Genomic DNA, 17,999 nt, shown 5'->3' on the forward strand with positions numbered 1-17,999 from the left:
AAAAAATTAAAAAACAACAACAATACAGTTGTGAAGATATTGGGGAAGATTGAAGAAGTGACACTGCCTCCCTTTCTGCATACAAATTGGAACAGATAATGCCACCTTTCTAACACAGTATTCCATCACTGGCATTAGGCTGCACAAGGCATAGTGACTGGCTTAATATCAGGGAAAGCCAATGAAAAAACAGGCCAGGTGAGGGGAACTTTCTCTTCCACTCTCCTCTACATTTTCATATATGGGGGCACGCTCACTGTACATCTTACTGCAATAGCTGCTGTGTCTAATATGACACCATTTAGATCTTCTAATTAAAAAAAGATGTTATTTTCTCATGCATTTTGAACAATATGGCTATTGGGAATATGTTTCAAGCAGGATATGAACAAAGTGAGTTACAGTTTAGGCATAAGACTGACAGGAAAATTACAAAAAAGGTAGGGTATTTTTAAAAGGTGATTATTAAAACCAATCTTATATCTCAAATTTCACTTTGTATTTATGAAGATTTCCCATGTAATATGTGACATACATGCATCAGTACAAAAGCAGAGAAAGTAGGATGGCAAATGTAGAAATTTTGAAATGGAATTACTATATTGTTATACTACAGGGGCAGACTACACATAGGTACAATCTGAGAGTTGTGTGCAGAGGTTCAGCTGTGCAGCTCCCATTGATATTAACAGGAAACATATAGTTAAAACTTTGTGCACAGCCTTGATAATTTTGCCCATAAAGTATTGATTAAAATTGTTCCATCCTCAGCTTTTTGCTGTGTAACCAAAGCTATCAGAAGATGGAATGCAATTTACACGGAGTTGTCTTTTATTCAGAAATGATAGGACATAACAAAAAGTATTTAACATTTGGCTTAAGAAAAACATTCAGTAGCACAGACCCCAATACTGCATTACTGAACAAGGTAACAGTAGAAATTTTAAGCAAATATCATATAATGGATACTGTCACTATTTTGATGAAGGTTGGGGAGTGATGAAAACACGAGTGAGACTGACAGAACAGATAGAGCTATGTGTGAACTTGTGAATCCAGAAAAGCCTTAAGAGTCATATTTTTAATTGCAACAACAAAATGCTCTTACCTAAGAAAGCTGCAAACAATATAAAAATCTAATAATTAGTAACAGAAATCTAAAGTTCTAAACTCCCAGCTAGCTTTCCTCTGTACCATATTAAATAGAAGAATCGTTTCTTTATGGAAATGCAAATATTTCTATGGCTGAAACATCTGTAAAAAAAGACACCAAGACTATGCTTTGCCATATACTTGCACTCGGCCTTGTAATGGTCACTTTTTAAAAGGTGAAAAAGCATAGCTTTCTAAAACCAATACATGCCTGACTATATTCGCTGAAAGTTCTTCGTTCTACTTGAAATATTGCAGAGTTAAAACACAATATTTAAGTAGAAGGCCAGTAACTGTCATTTTGAATTATTCACAAGTATTTAAATGTAACATAATTCAGGGTATATGCTGTCTTTCAAGATCAAGGCACACATAGATAGGTGCAAACCTATATTTCCGAATTGCCCAAGGAATTCTGATTTTCCACTGTTTGTTTGTACAGTGTTCAACAAAAGAGTTTTATATGATAAGGTCCAAAACTACTTTAGAGAAAAGCATTTCTGAGATTGTGAAGTGCAAAATACTGTAAGTATGATGACAATGAAAAGAAAAACTCTCAACTGATCAATAAACACTTTGTGAACACTATAGATAAATATATAGATAAAGTTAACAAGCCACTCAGGATGAATTTACAGAATAAGAGTACTAGTTATGTTTTGCTATATGTCACTGTAAATGATGGTCTGTTATCTATTTCCCTTTTATCATTTTATCTAGAATATGTGTGGCCCAATAAAAAAGAATAAATTTGTAAGATAAACAGCTCACTTTGCAGATTTAAGAGTCTAATTTTCACTTTACACAGAACTGAATTTTTTGAGGCTGTGAGGCTATGGAGTTTACTCTAGCACTAATCCCTCTGAAAAAGCAAACTGAAAACAACAATGAAGCAGAGAAAGATGTGGGTGGTCTAAAGAGTTTCCTTTAATTTAAGTAGACATACAGTAGATAGCGCTAAAGGCTTTACTCCAACAGGGCCTTACCTATAAGAATATTTTCTTCCCACAGTGAACACATTCCCAAGACTTTAAAGCTGTGTTGAGGGTTTCTCTTTTCAATTCTGATAGAGGTATATAAAATCATGAGTGATATGGAGAAAGTGAATAAGGAAAAGTTATTTACCTGTTCCCATAATATAAGAACTAGGGGCCACCAAATGAAATTAATGGGCAGAAGGTTTAAAACAAATAAAAGGAAGTTCTTCTTCACTCCTTGCCTGAGGAGGTTGTGAAGGCTAGGACTATAACAGGGTTTAAAAGAGAAATGGATACATTCATGGAGGTTAAGTCCATTAATGGCTATTAGCCAGGATGGGTAAGGAATGGTGTCCCTAGCCTCTGTTTGTCAGACGGTGGAGATGGATGGCAGGAGAGAGATCACTTGATCATTACCTTTTAGGTTCACTCCCTCTGGGGCACCTGGCATTGGCCACTGTTGGAAGGCAGGATACTGGGCTGGATGGACCTTTGGTCTGACCCAGTATGGCCATTCTTATGTTCTTAAGTTTTCTGCTTACAGATCCCACCAAAGTGCTGGAGGTCACTGCTACCTGAATTGCATCTAACTCTTTTTACTTCAGTCAATGAAAATGTATGTTCATGGTTGCTGTCTGTCCCTTTCAGACCCTACCTCACATCTCTCCTCTCACTAGGACCTGAGTTAGAAAACCATTCCCATTCTTCTTATACAGATGCTAATTAAAAGCATGTTCTTAAGTTCCATTTGACTCAATATCTGATAAGTTACATTCATTGGCTTAAAACAACCAATAGAGGGTTAAGAAAAAATTAGCTTACATGTATGATCTGTAAGATAAGAGAACTATAGTCATAAATATGAGGGGGGCTAGCAGCAGTAACAGTAAGCTAACAATAATGGATATAGGCACAGGTAAAGCTTCTCCACATGGCTCTGCAACACTGACTTGCAACTTGCCCCCATCCATCCCCAAACTATTTCACTGGTGGGAAACTTGCCAGCTGTACTGAGCTGTGCCAGCAATCTGTGAAAGGTTTCACTATGGACATATAGGAACTAGGATTAGTCCTACCAAATCTATTCCACTTGTGATTTAATCAGGATTTGGGGGGTGGGGGAGAAAGTCTCTGAGGTGATCAATTCCAAGGACCAAAAAAAAAAAAAAAGAGGAAAAAGAATGGTACTTACAATAACTGTGGTTCTTCATGATGTGGTGTCCACATGGATTCCATTTCTGGTGCGCATGTGCCCAATGCACATGAGATCCGATTTTTTTGGTTAGGACTGTCCATTAGGGCCATGCCTGTGCCATGGATATTTTCCACTCAAGAACATAAAGGACAGAGAGGACCCAACCGTCCCTCAGTTCCTTCGCCAATTCAGAATCCTGTAGCTATAGGACTCCATAGAAGTGAGGAAGGAGGGTGGGTTATGAAATCCATGTGGACAACATGTCTCGAAAAACCAGTTACTGCAGAGTAAGTAACCATTCTTTCTTCTTTGAGTGATTGTCCAGATGGACTCTACTTCCACTAATAATCACCTCATAGTTGGACAGGAGGTGCTAGGAGTCCTATTTAAACAAGGATTGCAGGACAGCTCTACCAAAGCAGGCATCTGATCTTAAAGCCTCAGCTATGGAATAGTGCTGGGTAAAAGCATGTATGAATTCTATACTTTGGTTACCAAAAGTGTGGCTTTTTCTCTATTGATCTTGAGCTCCACTGTGGTAAAGAGCCCTAATATCATGAGAATCAACCTGGTCACTTGCTGGTGAGATTTTCCCCAGATCAGCAGTCATCCAGGTATGGGTATACCTGAATGCCATATCTTCTTAAGTGGGTTGTGATGACCAGTAGGCAATGAGAGAATATTTTTGGTGCCATGGAGAGACTCAAGGTAGTAAGAGTCCCCTACTATGAATCTGAGGTATTTTCTATGTGCTGGATCTATGGACAGATGGGAATAACATCCTGAAGGCAGAGACCACTGAATCAATCTTGAGGATCTAATAAGGGCATAGCTGAGGCCAGGGCTACCATCCCGAACTTGAAATGATGGATGAATCTGTTGAAGCATCTCAACTCTAGAATCAGATGCCAGCCCTCCTTTTTCTTTGAGATTAAAAAAGCAATGGGAGTAGATCCCCATGCCTCTGAATTCCAGGGGCATCTCTTCCATTGCTCTGAGTTGCAGAAGGGAATCTACCTCCTGTTTTAACAGTGTCTTGTGAGAGGGGTCCCTAAAATAGGACAGGGAAGGAGAGTGTGGAGAGGACGAAGGGACTGGAATTGGCTGGAACTTCCCTTGTTTATACTTTCCAGGACCCACTGGTCCAAGGAGATCTGGGTCCAGGCCTCCTAAAAATAAAAATGGTGGTTGACAAAAGCAGGGGAAACAGGATATAGATCCTCACATGGTTCTGATTGGCTCTCAAAAATGGCATTAAACTTATTAAAGGTAGATGCAAAGTGTGAAGCAGAGGAGGATGAGGCAGAGGGCTGCCTGTGATCGAAGTTCTGTTTCTTTCTCAATGGTTCCAACTGTCTGTGTGTTATATATACAGGATATATAGTATATACGTAGTAATAGTATAGTAATATACGAGTAGTATATTAGTAAATACTATAGTAATACGAGGTAGAGGGCCTCTGTCTGATGAGGCTTTAAGTTTTGGCCTGCTTTCTCCTTGTGGCTGGAGTGTATGCACTCAAGGAGTGAAGAGCAGTTCTCAGATCCTTTAAATGAATACAGGACTTCATCTGTTCACGTATTAAACAGTTCATAACCTTCCAATGGGACGCTCTCAATGATGATTTGGAACAACTTGAGTAGTCCACAAGAATGAAGCCATGAAGTCCTTTGCATCACAGTGAAAGTGGCCACTGAACATGCTGCCATCTCAGATGTGTCTAGAGCAGCCTGCAGAGATATTCAGGCTTCTATTTGTCCTTCAGACACTTGAGATTTTAGCTCCTCCCTATGCTCCCATGGAATCTTCTCTATGGACTGTGACAACATGACCCAGTTTAGATAGTTGCATCAGATCATTCAAAATGCACATCTAGAGGCTAGCAATGTGGTAGATCTTTCTACCAACTCTTTCTATCAATTTTTGGACCTTTTTGCACCACTACCACATTTGAGCCCAGGACTGAGTGGATGAAGAAATATTCAAATCCCTTAAAAGGAACTTGACAATGCCTCTTAGCTTTATTGAACAGGGGTACCCTGGATGCTGGTGTTCCAACAAGTCCTCACTGACAGGCATGAAGGAGTGCAGAATCTCTAGTAATTTGTGAGATTTTTCTTGCATTACCTTCACTGGGATCATGCTCTGTTAGAGGTCGGGAAAGGTCCTAAAACTATCCAGCAGACAAGGAGTAGAAAGGAAGACTCCCTCATTGGATGTGGGGGAAGATATTGCTGTTGGAATCAATTGATCTTCCATCATCTTTCTTGCTGTCATGTTCCTGCTGGTGCAGACTATGACACTGTACCTCCTGAACCTCTTGAGTAGACCTACGATGATTTGTGGGGGTGAGAGCAGGAAGATTTCCTAACTGGTTGCTTATCACAAGAAGCTCCAAATGACCCAAGACTGAACATTGTAGGGGCTGGAGGCCAACGGGATGGAAACAGAAGTAAATGTTCCCCATGAAATCCCTAAGATCTGTGTTTGTAAGAGTGATCCCAAGATTCTTTATCAGACCGATATGGCTCATAAGAGGAAGAGGGAGGGGTCTGGTGGGGGAAATCTCCCTGCTATTCTTGGAAGAGGAGGAAGAAAAGCATCTAATTCTTCCAAGGGGGGACTCCCTGTCTAGTGTCCTAGGGCACTCTCAAACCACACCAGCAACCTAAACAGGAGAGCTCATCAGTACCGAGGTAGTATTAGTAAGTGGTATTGAGGCAGTAGCACTTCTAGCAGCGTAGTTTACAACAGCAGATGAGGACAGCAGGGCTGACTACGACTGTATGATGAATGTCTTTGGTACTGGGAAAGTTGGTGCAGGAAACATCTGCACCATGGAGGTCAATGTCAGAGTTGCAACCACAGAGCTTACTGGTACCAGAAACATCAGTACTGAGGAGTTGGTATTGAGGGAAGTGTGGACCACAGTCTCAGGTGGTACTGTGATTACTCAGTGATGAGCCAATCTGGGCTATGAGCTGCTTTTCAGCTAGAGGCATGAGCTGAGATAGAGACATGAGAGACAAAGGATGGTCCAGTGATTATAAAGCTAGACTGGGACAGAGGAGACCCAGGTTCAGATTTTTATTCAATCAGATTTCCTGCCTGACCTTGGACAAGTCATTAGGCTATGTCTACATTAGCAGATGATTACACAGTGTGCAGAGGAGCAGGGGGACACTGTAGGAGTTCTGTCAAACTGCCACAGGCAGGAAGAAGGAAGTTAAGGATGGTTGGACTCGCTTTGCCAGTTATGTCCATGGGTGTGGGGGATGTGAGGACATCCAGGGCGGAGTTACCAGTGCACACTGCTGGCCAAAAAGAAACCTCTTTCACATGCATGGGGTCATGTGCACCAGAAGTGGAATCCATATGGACAATCACTCAAACAAGATTTCTTTGAAAATTGTGTACATTTTCCTCAAGATCTCAAAATCAGTGCTGTGTGGCCTACTTTATGTAGTGTTTCAATAAATACGACTAGAAAGAATGCACTAATTTTCTAAAAATAAAAACATATAGTAGTTAGGTAGGTAGGATTTACTTCACCCACCCTAGAACCCAAATTGTCAAAGATACAAATGTACCCTGTAAAATTTACAAAGTATTTGTTTGCACTGTGAAACCCTCTACTCGCACATACACGAAGAGGCACTTTCATGTACAAAGGAGCTAAATTGCAGTCCTTTTGCAGGCTAAACTCCCACTGAAGGCAGTTGGAGTCTTGGTGACAAAAGGATAGCCAAATTAGCCACAAATAGGTAATCACATGGGAGAGGCAATCACACACAAAATAGGTAATCACACTCAAGTATGCATTTGCACACACACATTTTCCAGACTGTATTGGAGGTCCCTTTGAAAATATGGTCAAAAATCTTTAAAGCTCCACATAATCCCATGTTTTCATATATTTCTGAAATTTAAAATACTTGCAGTTCTTTAGAACTGCCTGTAAAACTTAATGAAATATGGCACAACATGAAGTGTTAGGATCACTGTAATTTTTAAAATATCTATAAAACTACCCAGTCTGATCCACACAGTATGCGTGTAGCTCTCTGACCAGGAGATACTATATTCTGAATCTGAAGTGAAGCAGCAATTTAGTAGATGCTAAAAACCTGCCACCGTTGTTTTGGCTTGCAGGTCTGCCTGCACTTAAATCATTTCTCACCTTGAGAAATACCACAGAATACTCCATTTCTGGGAAAGCATCATTTTTTTCTTATTCTGTCTATACTTTGGAGTTAGCTTGAATAATTTTCAAAATTATGAAATATATAAACTTCAGCGGAAACTTTTTTTTTCATTTTATGTTCAGTGGACCCAGTTCTGCCCTCAGTTATACCTGTACAACCCAACTGACTTCAATAAAGCTGCACAAATGTGACTGAGAGTACAATCTGGACCAGCGCTTATATTTTGAAACTAAACCCCTATAATCATCACAAATGCTTGAACTTTTTGTTAGTGAACTTCATGGCTTAAAATGAAGGATTCTAATATTACTGAAAAACTAACTGTATTTTGGTCTCTGGTAACTTTAGGTCAGTGACAACTTGATGCCTCTATTGTTACATCAAGGATTTAGGTTTTATAATGACTATATATGGTAATCTTAAACTGTTATGCATTAATATGAATTGGCAAAGAATTTGTTTAAACAGAGAGCTATTTTAGAGAAGAACTGGAAAGGAGGCCAGTGAGAAAGCAACAGCCAAATTCTGTTTGTATTATTACGAATGAAGACTATACCAAAGGTTCAGCTGATAAATAAAAAGTATACTACTTGTGACATCAGACTTCCCTGCTAGTCCTTTGAATGGGCAAATGAAAGGCACTTACAGCTAGTGTATATGCGTTATCAATGAGTGCACGAGTAGGTACACTAGTTTTGAAAATTCAAACTGGTGAGCTAAAATGTTAAGGCCTATTTATGAGAGGGAAGAGTCACAATATACCTCAAGTGATCATAAGCCTATCATAGCCAATACCTCAGGCTGGAATGAGCTATCTATGTGTTATCTCATGCATGAGGGAAAGGGAGTCGGAAATGTTCTAAGCAATTTGTCAGTAACTGGTAAAGCAACAACTACTGACTTTGAAGGCAGCAGACATGTTTACTGGTATTCTGAGTAGCTGAAAATTTTGTTTTCATAGCCCATCGTCCAAAAATACATCACACCATAGTATTTAATTTATGCAATTCATTGATATAATATGGTATTTTTCACTACACTATGCTTTCTGAGGAGGGTTTTGTAGGCCCTACCTTAAGCATCAGTATAAATAAATACTCTACAGCAATGCAAATATTTGATAAGCAGCTTACATCCCAATTATTATTATATTTCTTACCCTATTTGTAATTTACACCTAACCACACTTTTAAATAAGCAACTTAAAACTAGAGAGGTTTTTTTCTGCTTTAAGTCACAAATTCCCAAGAGATTTTTTGGTAGGTATTTTATTTTTTAGAAAAGTCTGTAGCTTTTAAAACCTTTTAAAAATAATTTGAACACCTCAAAAGTAATTTTAAAATACATCTTTTAGGCTGTCTGATTTGTTTGAAGAATTCTGTAAAAAAAGACACAGAAAACAAGTTGTAATGTTTAAAAAAAATAAGCTTGGTCACTTGCCATTAACTTATGGAGCTCAGTTTAGTCTGAAAATTATGCACATTGAAAGGAAAAATGATTATTTAGAAATAACATTTTCCCCAGAGACTTTTTTTTGCCATATTCTTTTTCAAACAAAGAAGACATCTTAAGCACCTTGCAATATCTTTCATTTAATAGCTGGCAGAAGGAAAGTCCCAGATGAACATTGGCCTGTGTCTTTCTCTTTAACCAGCTGAGTGATCCAAGCTTTTAATATAGCTGTTCCAATTATTGTAAAAGTCATCTAGTACCTTATAACCACAAATATTGACAGTTTATTGCACAATGCATTCATGACATTTGAAGGTCACATCATACATAATACATACTCTTTTAGAAAAGTGTCTGGAACAAAGAGATACATGATCAGCAATTACAGCATAGTACTGTTATGTATGATTTTAGACTTATTTAAAACTAAATATTGTATGAAATGCATATTGATCATTAATCTAATTGATGAACTGCATAGTTCATTTTTAGTATTTAGTTTTTGTTCATCACTGATACTATGCTCACTGATACTGTCCCTGCCCCAAGAAGCTTACAGTGAAAGCACCAATCCTGCAAACATTCATATACATGCTTAATTTTATATGCAGCTGTGGTCCCAGCCAAGTCAAGTCTATGGCCCTCTATCTTGCAGACGCTGGGATCTGCTACACAAAGTCCCACTGGAGTAAAGGAGGAGTGTGTGCAGGCAATCCCTTTGGAAAATCAGGGCCTGGATGATTATAAAAATCCTTATCTTACATCCAGTTCTCTTTGAAGTCGAGTGGAAATTGTCCATTAACTTCATTGGGATTGGATCTGGCCCTTAATGATTTATTGCAAATAATGATCTATTGGCTTACATAAAAACTGCAATCTGAATGAAGCAGAAAAGGTTTCCTGAGGAGGTTTCTGAATACATGTAAATGATCTCTCAAAGAAGACTACCATGGCTCTTCAGCAGCCAAACCACACCTTTCTACAACACATTAGAGATCCAGTATATAAAATGGTATTAATTATTTTTTTAACTAAGTTAATATATGTAAGTATAAGGGGCAAGTTGTGCCCTCAGATCTCTACAGACAGTCCACCACTAAAGTCAACAGAAGTTGGAGATGGGCAGACCATGTCTTTAAGAGTGTTAAATATTGGGTTTTCTTATTTTGCTTAAAGGCCTGAGCTGCCAAAACTGACACTCTTGGGGAGAAAAGGGTTTTTGGAAGATCCATTTAACTTATTATGGGCACTGATTTCAGCTCACCCTCCTTTCATCTCCTCTCCTGTTCTCTCCTATCCCTTCCCTCTCAGTCTACCTCCTTCACGCTTCTACTGTTTCCCTATCTTCCTTCCCTGATCCATATGTAGCTCAACTTCCAAAGCATGACTTGGGTTCCAGCCAACTGTGTGATGATAAAATGTGGCTTTTTAATTTTTTTGTTAAAGACTTTTAGCTTTTGGGAGCACAGCAGCATGATGCTATATACATATAAGATATTTTTATAAACAACATATGGCGGTTTATCTTCATTGCTGCTACTTTAGAACCACATTAAGGGTATGCCTGGGGCAGCAGCAATGGTGCTACGTTAACAATGGAGAGTCAGGCTGACACTTACACAGCATATGGGAATTGAGGGGGTTACCCAAATACTATGAGGTAGGTAAAGGAGGACAGAGAAGCAGGGAGGAGCAAGTAGAGGCCTGAGTGATGTACATCTAAGCCTAGCGACCTCCCTTCTGCTCACTAAGGGCTGGGTAGTACCAGTGCTAACTGACAGATCTGCTGCATTGTACTACCTGAATTACAGTACAAAGGAGGAATCTGTTCCTCCTACAGCTGTCTGGAAGTGATTCATCATATTCTTCTGAGATCTATATATCAGATCTACCAGGGAAAAATGATTTGGCAGGCTATTTCATTCAAAGGAACCAGATCAATTTCTGAGTGCCCCCAAACCTACTTTTGCCCAGTGCTATTACTTCTGTACTTGTCCAGACACAGACCAAAGGGCTCTGTCAGGTGAGTTCTCCTCTAGTACGGGACAAGACTTCCTGTATGCATTCCCTCCTTTGATTCTACTTTCTGGAATCCTTCAAAAGGTGAGACAGAAGTCAGCACACTTGATCCATCCAACTCTTGCATGAACAGTTCAGTTCTGCTACTCCAGTCTCCAGGCTTTGGCTGAGGAAACATGCTGTTTCTGTCTGATCTTTTCTCTCAGTGGCATTTTTTGTGTGTGTTTTAATCCAGATCCCACTTTGCTTAATTTGTCTGCATGGATCATAGGCCCCCAAAATGCTAAATCCTTGGATTTGCCAAATGATCATGAAGTCCCATTAGACTCCTATAAGTCTTCCACAGGAAAAGTGGATGCATTAAAAAGTGGATGCTTTATCATTTAGGTTTCCAGTCAGGGCCTGGGCCTCATTTTTGTTTGCTATCTTGCATGTGAGTGTATCTACTTTCAGTGATGAGCACTGGCTTTTTTCTCTCTTTCTTTGAAAGTACATTTCTGAGTGTCTATTTCTCCTTATTACCTCCCTGTGCATAAAGCATCCATTTTTACTGATCCACCACTGAACCAATTTCTTACTTTTTGGTGCAAAGTCCAACCAATGTGTGGGATTTAAATCTGGCTTTTTCAATCTTTTCTGGGACTTTTCATTTGCTATTTTCACCATCGTCCTTTACCCTTACAAACCTTGAAATTTACCTCCTTGGTTGTTACCTCTGTAAAACATGTAAGTGAACTCCAAGATTTCCTAGTCCGTTCCCCTTGCATGTATTTTTAATCAAGGGTAGGATATGTGTCATCCTCACCTGAAGTTCTTGTCTAAAGCAGTCTCTGATTTTCATGTGAGTCAGTCTATCTTTTCTTACCCAAATTCTTGACTCACCCGTGTCAGCTTTGATCTACCAGCTGAATGTGAAAGGGGAGCTCAATTATTGCCTGGATAGGACAAGGTCTTTCCACACTCCGTCCAGATTGTTTATTACATTTGGAGAAAATTCTAATGAGGGAATCTAACTCAGTGCAGAAGCAATCCAAATGGATCATCTTTTGTTTTTAGATGTGTTATTTTCAGGCAGGTGTTCAGGTACCAGATGGCCTTAAAAACATACCACTAGGGTGACAGCAGCTTCTACAGCCTGTCTGCATCCTATTCCCATCTCTGAGATTTGCAACATGGAGTCTGATAAACACTTTACCCAGCATTGCTCTCTTGAAGCCAAGACTAGCTCAGATACCAAATTTGGGATAGCTGCCTTACAGTCCCTCTTTAATTAAATAATCCTGATTTCCTACTCCTGGGATGGATTGCTACTGCTGATTAATCTCCAAAAGTGAAGATCTGTGGAGGCAGCTTCATGAAGGAGAAAATGAGGTTACTAACAAATCAACTAAAACAACAAGTAACTGGAGTTCTATGCATATATTGCCTTCCCTCATCCATACTCACCTTGATTCTTCCACATTTCTTTCCACAGTATCTCTGTGTATTCTGGAAATAAGGTAAAGGAGGAAGGGTTATGGACCTTATTCTGACCTCAGTCTAGTTACTGAGCTGCACATGCACCTCAATGTGGCACAGCAGGCAGGCTTCAGGGTGTGGATATTTGGATGAAATAGAGATCCCAAGTCAGTGGTAAGTAAACTATAAGAAACATGGTGGATTCAGGTGGCAGGGGGTTGTGTGAATCCCTTTTCTGGTCCCTCTCTTTTTTCTGTTCAGGTTCTACACTGTGCCCATGACTGTAGTCTCTGATGGGAAGATTTTCATAGGCATAAATGGGAGCCCAACTCCTGCTGATTTTCAGAGGCTTTGAAAATCTTTTCCTGATTAACCATAGTAGCACTTAATGTGGGTTTGCATCGCTTGATTTTCACTTTCGATTTCTGGATTCAAACAAACTAAAACTATTGATTCAAAAGCTCAAACTATTGATTTTTCCTGTCTCCATGTCAGATCCAAGAACATGGCCAAATTTGCTCAAAAAACAATACAGAGTTGCGAATAGGTCCCTGAGAGCCAGGTATTATTATAGAAGTTTCACTATTATTTTATACTAGAGTGGCATCCAGCACAACACTTCACATACCTGAAGTAATCAAAACTTTTACACATTGTTTTAATGAAATAACATGTCAGCTAAAACTTTAAAAATGTCACAGACTCCTCTATGTAAACCCAGTTAGGAAAAAACAAAAATGTAATAAAAATCTAGGATACCTTTTAACTTATATATACATATAAATGGGCTTATTATATTATTATATTAACTATGTAACTCAGTAGGTACATTGGTAGCTGAACCTTTCGCCTAATTTGGTATAGTAGTCTTAGTATGCAATAATAATAATATAGCAGCACGCTATACCTGGACAATAAAAATACAAAAGGTGACATATTAGCTGGTCTATCTATAGTAATCTTACAACACCTTGATATGACAATACATGAACATCATTTGAACTTCTATGGTGTATGCTGTCAATGGGTAGTAAGAATACTATTTTGAACAGGCCATCCTCTGGTTCAGCTGAGCTTGTGGCATTGGTTTAGGCATGGGCTTTCAGTAGGCTGGAACAATCCTGAAACTAATTTTGCATGTGTCAGAGTTGGACTTTGGCCATGCATGTCAGTATGCTGAAATAGAGCTATTTAAATCCTGTGCCTTATTTTACATGTGCTGGGTTGGAATGTGGCCCTGAAGCCTTTTGGGTCTCCATCTGTAGATATGAAAGCCAGGGTGTGCCCTGGCCCTCTGGCTGTTATTAGTGTCTTCACTTCTATAGAACTCATCTTGTCTCTGATCTCACCAGCTACAAATTTCCAACTAGTCTTGTGTATTTGTGGACTTGATGGCTAGGCTTATCAAACCTCTGATGTTTCTGGATAATTCTGCCTCAAGTTTCCTTGCTGTCTTGGCTGTCTTCTTTTGGACTACAGCATTCCTTGAATTTCTGTTACGCTAGACAGCTTTGGTGCAACACATCAATGACAAGAAGTGTCAGTCTCCCCAGCCCACTAATTCCTTGGAGTTGATAAGTTAACAATTGTTTTCTTCAATACTAGATAAGACAGTCTTCTGTCACTTTCAACAGGCTGCACAGATTCCATGCCCCAAGGTTTACTACGGGATCTCTTCAAGTTTCCTAGGGTGATACTGCTTCACTTGTAACTACTGCTCAAATTCACTTAACACCTGCACAGCCTGGTCAAATGCTATTTAGTTGTCATTTAATTGGGGGGACAGGAGGAGGAATAGAGGCTTTAGGTATCCAAGCTTCTCAATAACTACAACAAACACTAGCTATGGGTTGATCAGGACTAGCAGCACAGGGTCAAACACCAACTCCCTTAGCCACATGGGCCTTTTCACAACACCATCATTTCTTCAAACTCCAGTGCTAAAAGTTTTATAAAAAACGTTACTCTGAATGCACAGGAGCAACCTTGGTCTCATAAATAATTCAGTCATGTATTGGTTTTTTTAGCTTTCAAAAGGGTCCAGCTGACAGCGTGAACTAAAGCTTGCAAAATATCATCTTGAAAAATTAAATTACATATATAGATAGACATTTGAATTTGAAAGTTACCTTCTACGTGCTCTCCCCTGGGCTTAGTCTCTTCTACTTCACTGCCAGTATAAGAGTGTTGCCTGATGTTTCAGACAGTATTGATAACCTGCCTGAAAGTTTCTCACAAGCTCATCTGCCATGGCTGTAAAGGTCATAGCTTGCTGCTGAAGTTCTTGGACATAGCAATCAGGAAAGACCCATCTCTTGGTGTGAGAGACTAGAACCTGCAGCCTTAAGGAACCTTTTCTTGCAAGTTAAAAGACAAGCACCTGCCGCTTTAAGACTCACATCCATATCTCGGGGTATAGGCAACTCCTACAGCCCCAAAACAACTTGAAACCAATGGTGTGAGGAAAGAATGGGTGATAAGCTCTGGGAAGAGGTGTGTCAAGTTTTACTTCAAATATTAAATTATATGCAATGAAACAAATAGGACAGATATTTGGCACAACCTGGCCTCCAGCATGATTCTATTTAATTGTGTCTGAACCCATAGGCCTGCTTGCCACAGACCTCTGTCCCCACTGTTATATGGCTAGTGAGAAGAGAAGACAGAGTGAGTCCAATTAATTCTTCCCACTAGCTCTTCCCCCTACATTACTTTGAAGGCCTTGAATCTTCTGCTCTGAGGAATGGAACTGTGAAAGGACTGGTAAGACCCAGCTGCATCGGGGGAGACCATCTTGTACCAGCAATGGTATGAGGGAGGGAAGGTGGGAAAAATCCAAAGGGGAGGGAGAGAGAGATGGAAGTTAAATAAGCTTGCTAGTATAACCATGACTTTAAAGATACAGACTTGAAAATACTATATTTGTCTCCCTTCCACCTATCAAAATGGCCACAATTTAGTTAAATTGCATGTCAAGGATTTGGTCTAGGGTTCAGCGGTAGGGATCAGGTCTGATGGCACTGAAATTTGACAAGCTCATCTTGTGGAATTTCAGCACCAAATGACAGAAGTTTCATGAGATCAAATGACTTTGCAAGATTTCCACATCTTCAATAGCAGCAATATTAGCAATAGTATATCACTCCATGGCACCACAGTGAGGAGGTGCTAGATAGAGTTTGGATTAACTAGATAAGGAGACAGGCATATTCTTGTGAAAATTTCAACATCTTGGACTGTGCTCACAAAACTGCCTGTGAACTGGAAGTAGAAAACAAGTCCTTTCCAATTTTGGTTCTGACCTAGAAACAAAACTGTAAGGATGGCTTCAGAAATATTGATTTAAATCCAAATTTACCCCTGCAATTTAAAGGTTCTAATTTTGGTTCATCTCTATGCTAAATTAAGACACTCTACAAGAAGTAACATCACACAGTGAATAGACTAATTTAAATCCTGAGAATGCAAGCCACTGCTCTTGTGGGAATATGTTTCCAGGCCTTTTCAGGGGGTGCTAGTGGGAGTCCTCTCCAACAGCCTGGCAGCCCAGGCTGAATGTGGTGCTTAACAAACTGGCTTGCAATTGACATATTTGAAAGCTACCTAGGACTAGCCAGCCTACCCCAGCATACTGGGTGTTTGGGACAATATGAAGGACTGATACACATTGGGAGAGGGAGACTAAACCGATGTCAGTAATATTACTGGTACTAGTCTTATAATGGCCACAGGTACATTATGAGGGCTCCTAGCCACAGTGGGACAAAGATCTGTAGTTCACAGTAGAGCATCTATAGATGACTAGGGATGGAGTTGCCCATAGGCATGCTGGCATACTTTAATTAAAGTAGGACTGCTGGGACTTATCACTGGGTAACAGTTAATAATTTTATATTACTATCATAATGAATTTTATTAATAAATTTGCAGCCAGAGGCCTTTAACCAAGAGACCAAGAGACTAGTGTTGTGTGTTTATTTTAAACCATGATAGAAAGGTGCTACTGAGCAAGATTTAGGCACTCGGATATTACATTGATGAGTGCCATAGACAGGACCATAAATAAAACATAGAGCAAAGATGTGGCCTGTACTGCTACATTAGGTGATGAACTAGATCATGAAACAATAAACTGTTTCCTCCTCTGTTACATAAAACTTTTCAACTGACTGTTTTTTAGTCATGCTAAAGCGTTACTTATCTACTCTAGATACTAACTGATTTTTAAGATACTCCTTTCAATCTGGATACTCTTTCACCAAAACTTTTTCAAGTTAGAATGTAAATATCCATTCTGTTAAGGTAATTTCTACCCCATGCCTTAGTGTGAAACCTAAGGGTATGTCTACACTGCAATTAAAAACCCGTGGTTGGCCCAAACCAGATGATTCGGGCTTGTAGCTAATGGGCTGTTTAATTTCAGTGTAGACATTCGGGCTCAGGCTGAAGCCCAGGCTCAAGGTCCTGCAAGATGGGAGGGTCCCAGACCTCAGGCTGCAGCCCGACCCGGAACATGTACATTGCAAAGTGCCCCTTTGCCCAAACCCCACGAGCCCGAGTCAGCTATCATGGGCCACCTGCGGCTGTCTAACTTGCAGTATAGCATACCGTAAATGTTGCAATGTTACTCACAACTCATGCCCCTTATCCCTCAATTTCTCCTTAGGGAAAAATAGCATAGAAACACATTTTCTCATCTATATGACAAGACACAGATATAATCCACCTATGATTATTACAATTTTTGTAACCAAAATTATGATCCAAAACAGCATATGATCTACATTTTAGCAACATATATTAGAATAAATTAAATAAAAGATAGGGATTCTACATTAAATACCACTCTAGTCCTCTAATACTTTATAAAACTATTTGGTGTGAATGCTGTATATTATCAAACTTTATTGAAAATATTTCTTTTCTAATATGTCTCACAATACAGCAGTCAAAGTAGAATTATAGACTGGATATGTGTCCAAATGTTTGTTTTTCATGTACAGGTCACAGGTTCAAATGAAGCAGAACTCAGTAGTAATCAAATGTTTTAATCATCTGATATTTGATAGTTGACAGTATATAAACTGATAGACTGATCTAAGGTTAATTCTTAGTAGATAGGTGTCCACATAAACAAAAAGCTATTACATCTAGCACTGATAGGAAATCTTGTTGGTACTCTCAACTGAGAGATCAAGAAATGAATTTTGATAGAACCAAATTTTCACATCTAAAGGAGGGTCCTTCATAACCTGGCTAACGCTCATTGACAGCATGAGAATAACTGCACTGATGGCCCCCATGCTGTAGCCCTCTCATGGCTAGATTCTGCCACCTTTACTCTTGTTGAAGAGTACTGTACTTTACAAGAAGTCTAACTTATCAATGAGTCCACATGACAAATATGCTTCAAGTCAACATGCGTAAAGATGGCTGAAACTTGCAGTTTATAAGGAGATATTTTCATGAGCCTTTGCTATCAGTCTTTATGCCTTATCTTTCTCAATCACTACATGTATTTTAAAAAATTAATGAAAAAT

At 39.4% G+C, this 17,999-nt stretch overlaps 1 protein-coding gene across 5 annotated transcripts in view; it reads right to left on the minus strand.

Annotated features, from left to right (window-relative positions):
* Positions 1–17,999, minus strand: part of ZNF536 (zinc finger protein 536) — a 417,852-nt gene that overhangs the window by 170,831 nt on the left and 229,022 nt on the right. The window lies entirely within an intron of this gene.

The sequence above is a fragment of the Trachemys scripta genome, chromosome 13 (genome assembly GCF_013100865.1).
Source record: "Trachemys scripta elegans isolate TJP31775 chromosome 13, CAS_Tse_1.0, whole genome shotgun sequence".
Taxonomy (NCBI): Eukaryota; Metazoa; Chordata; order Testudines; family Emydidae; genus Trachemys; species Trachemys scripta.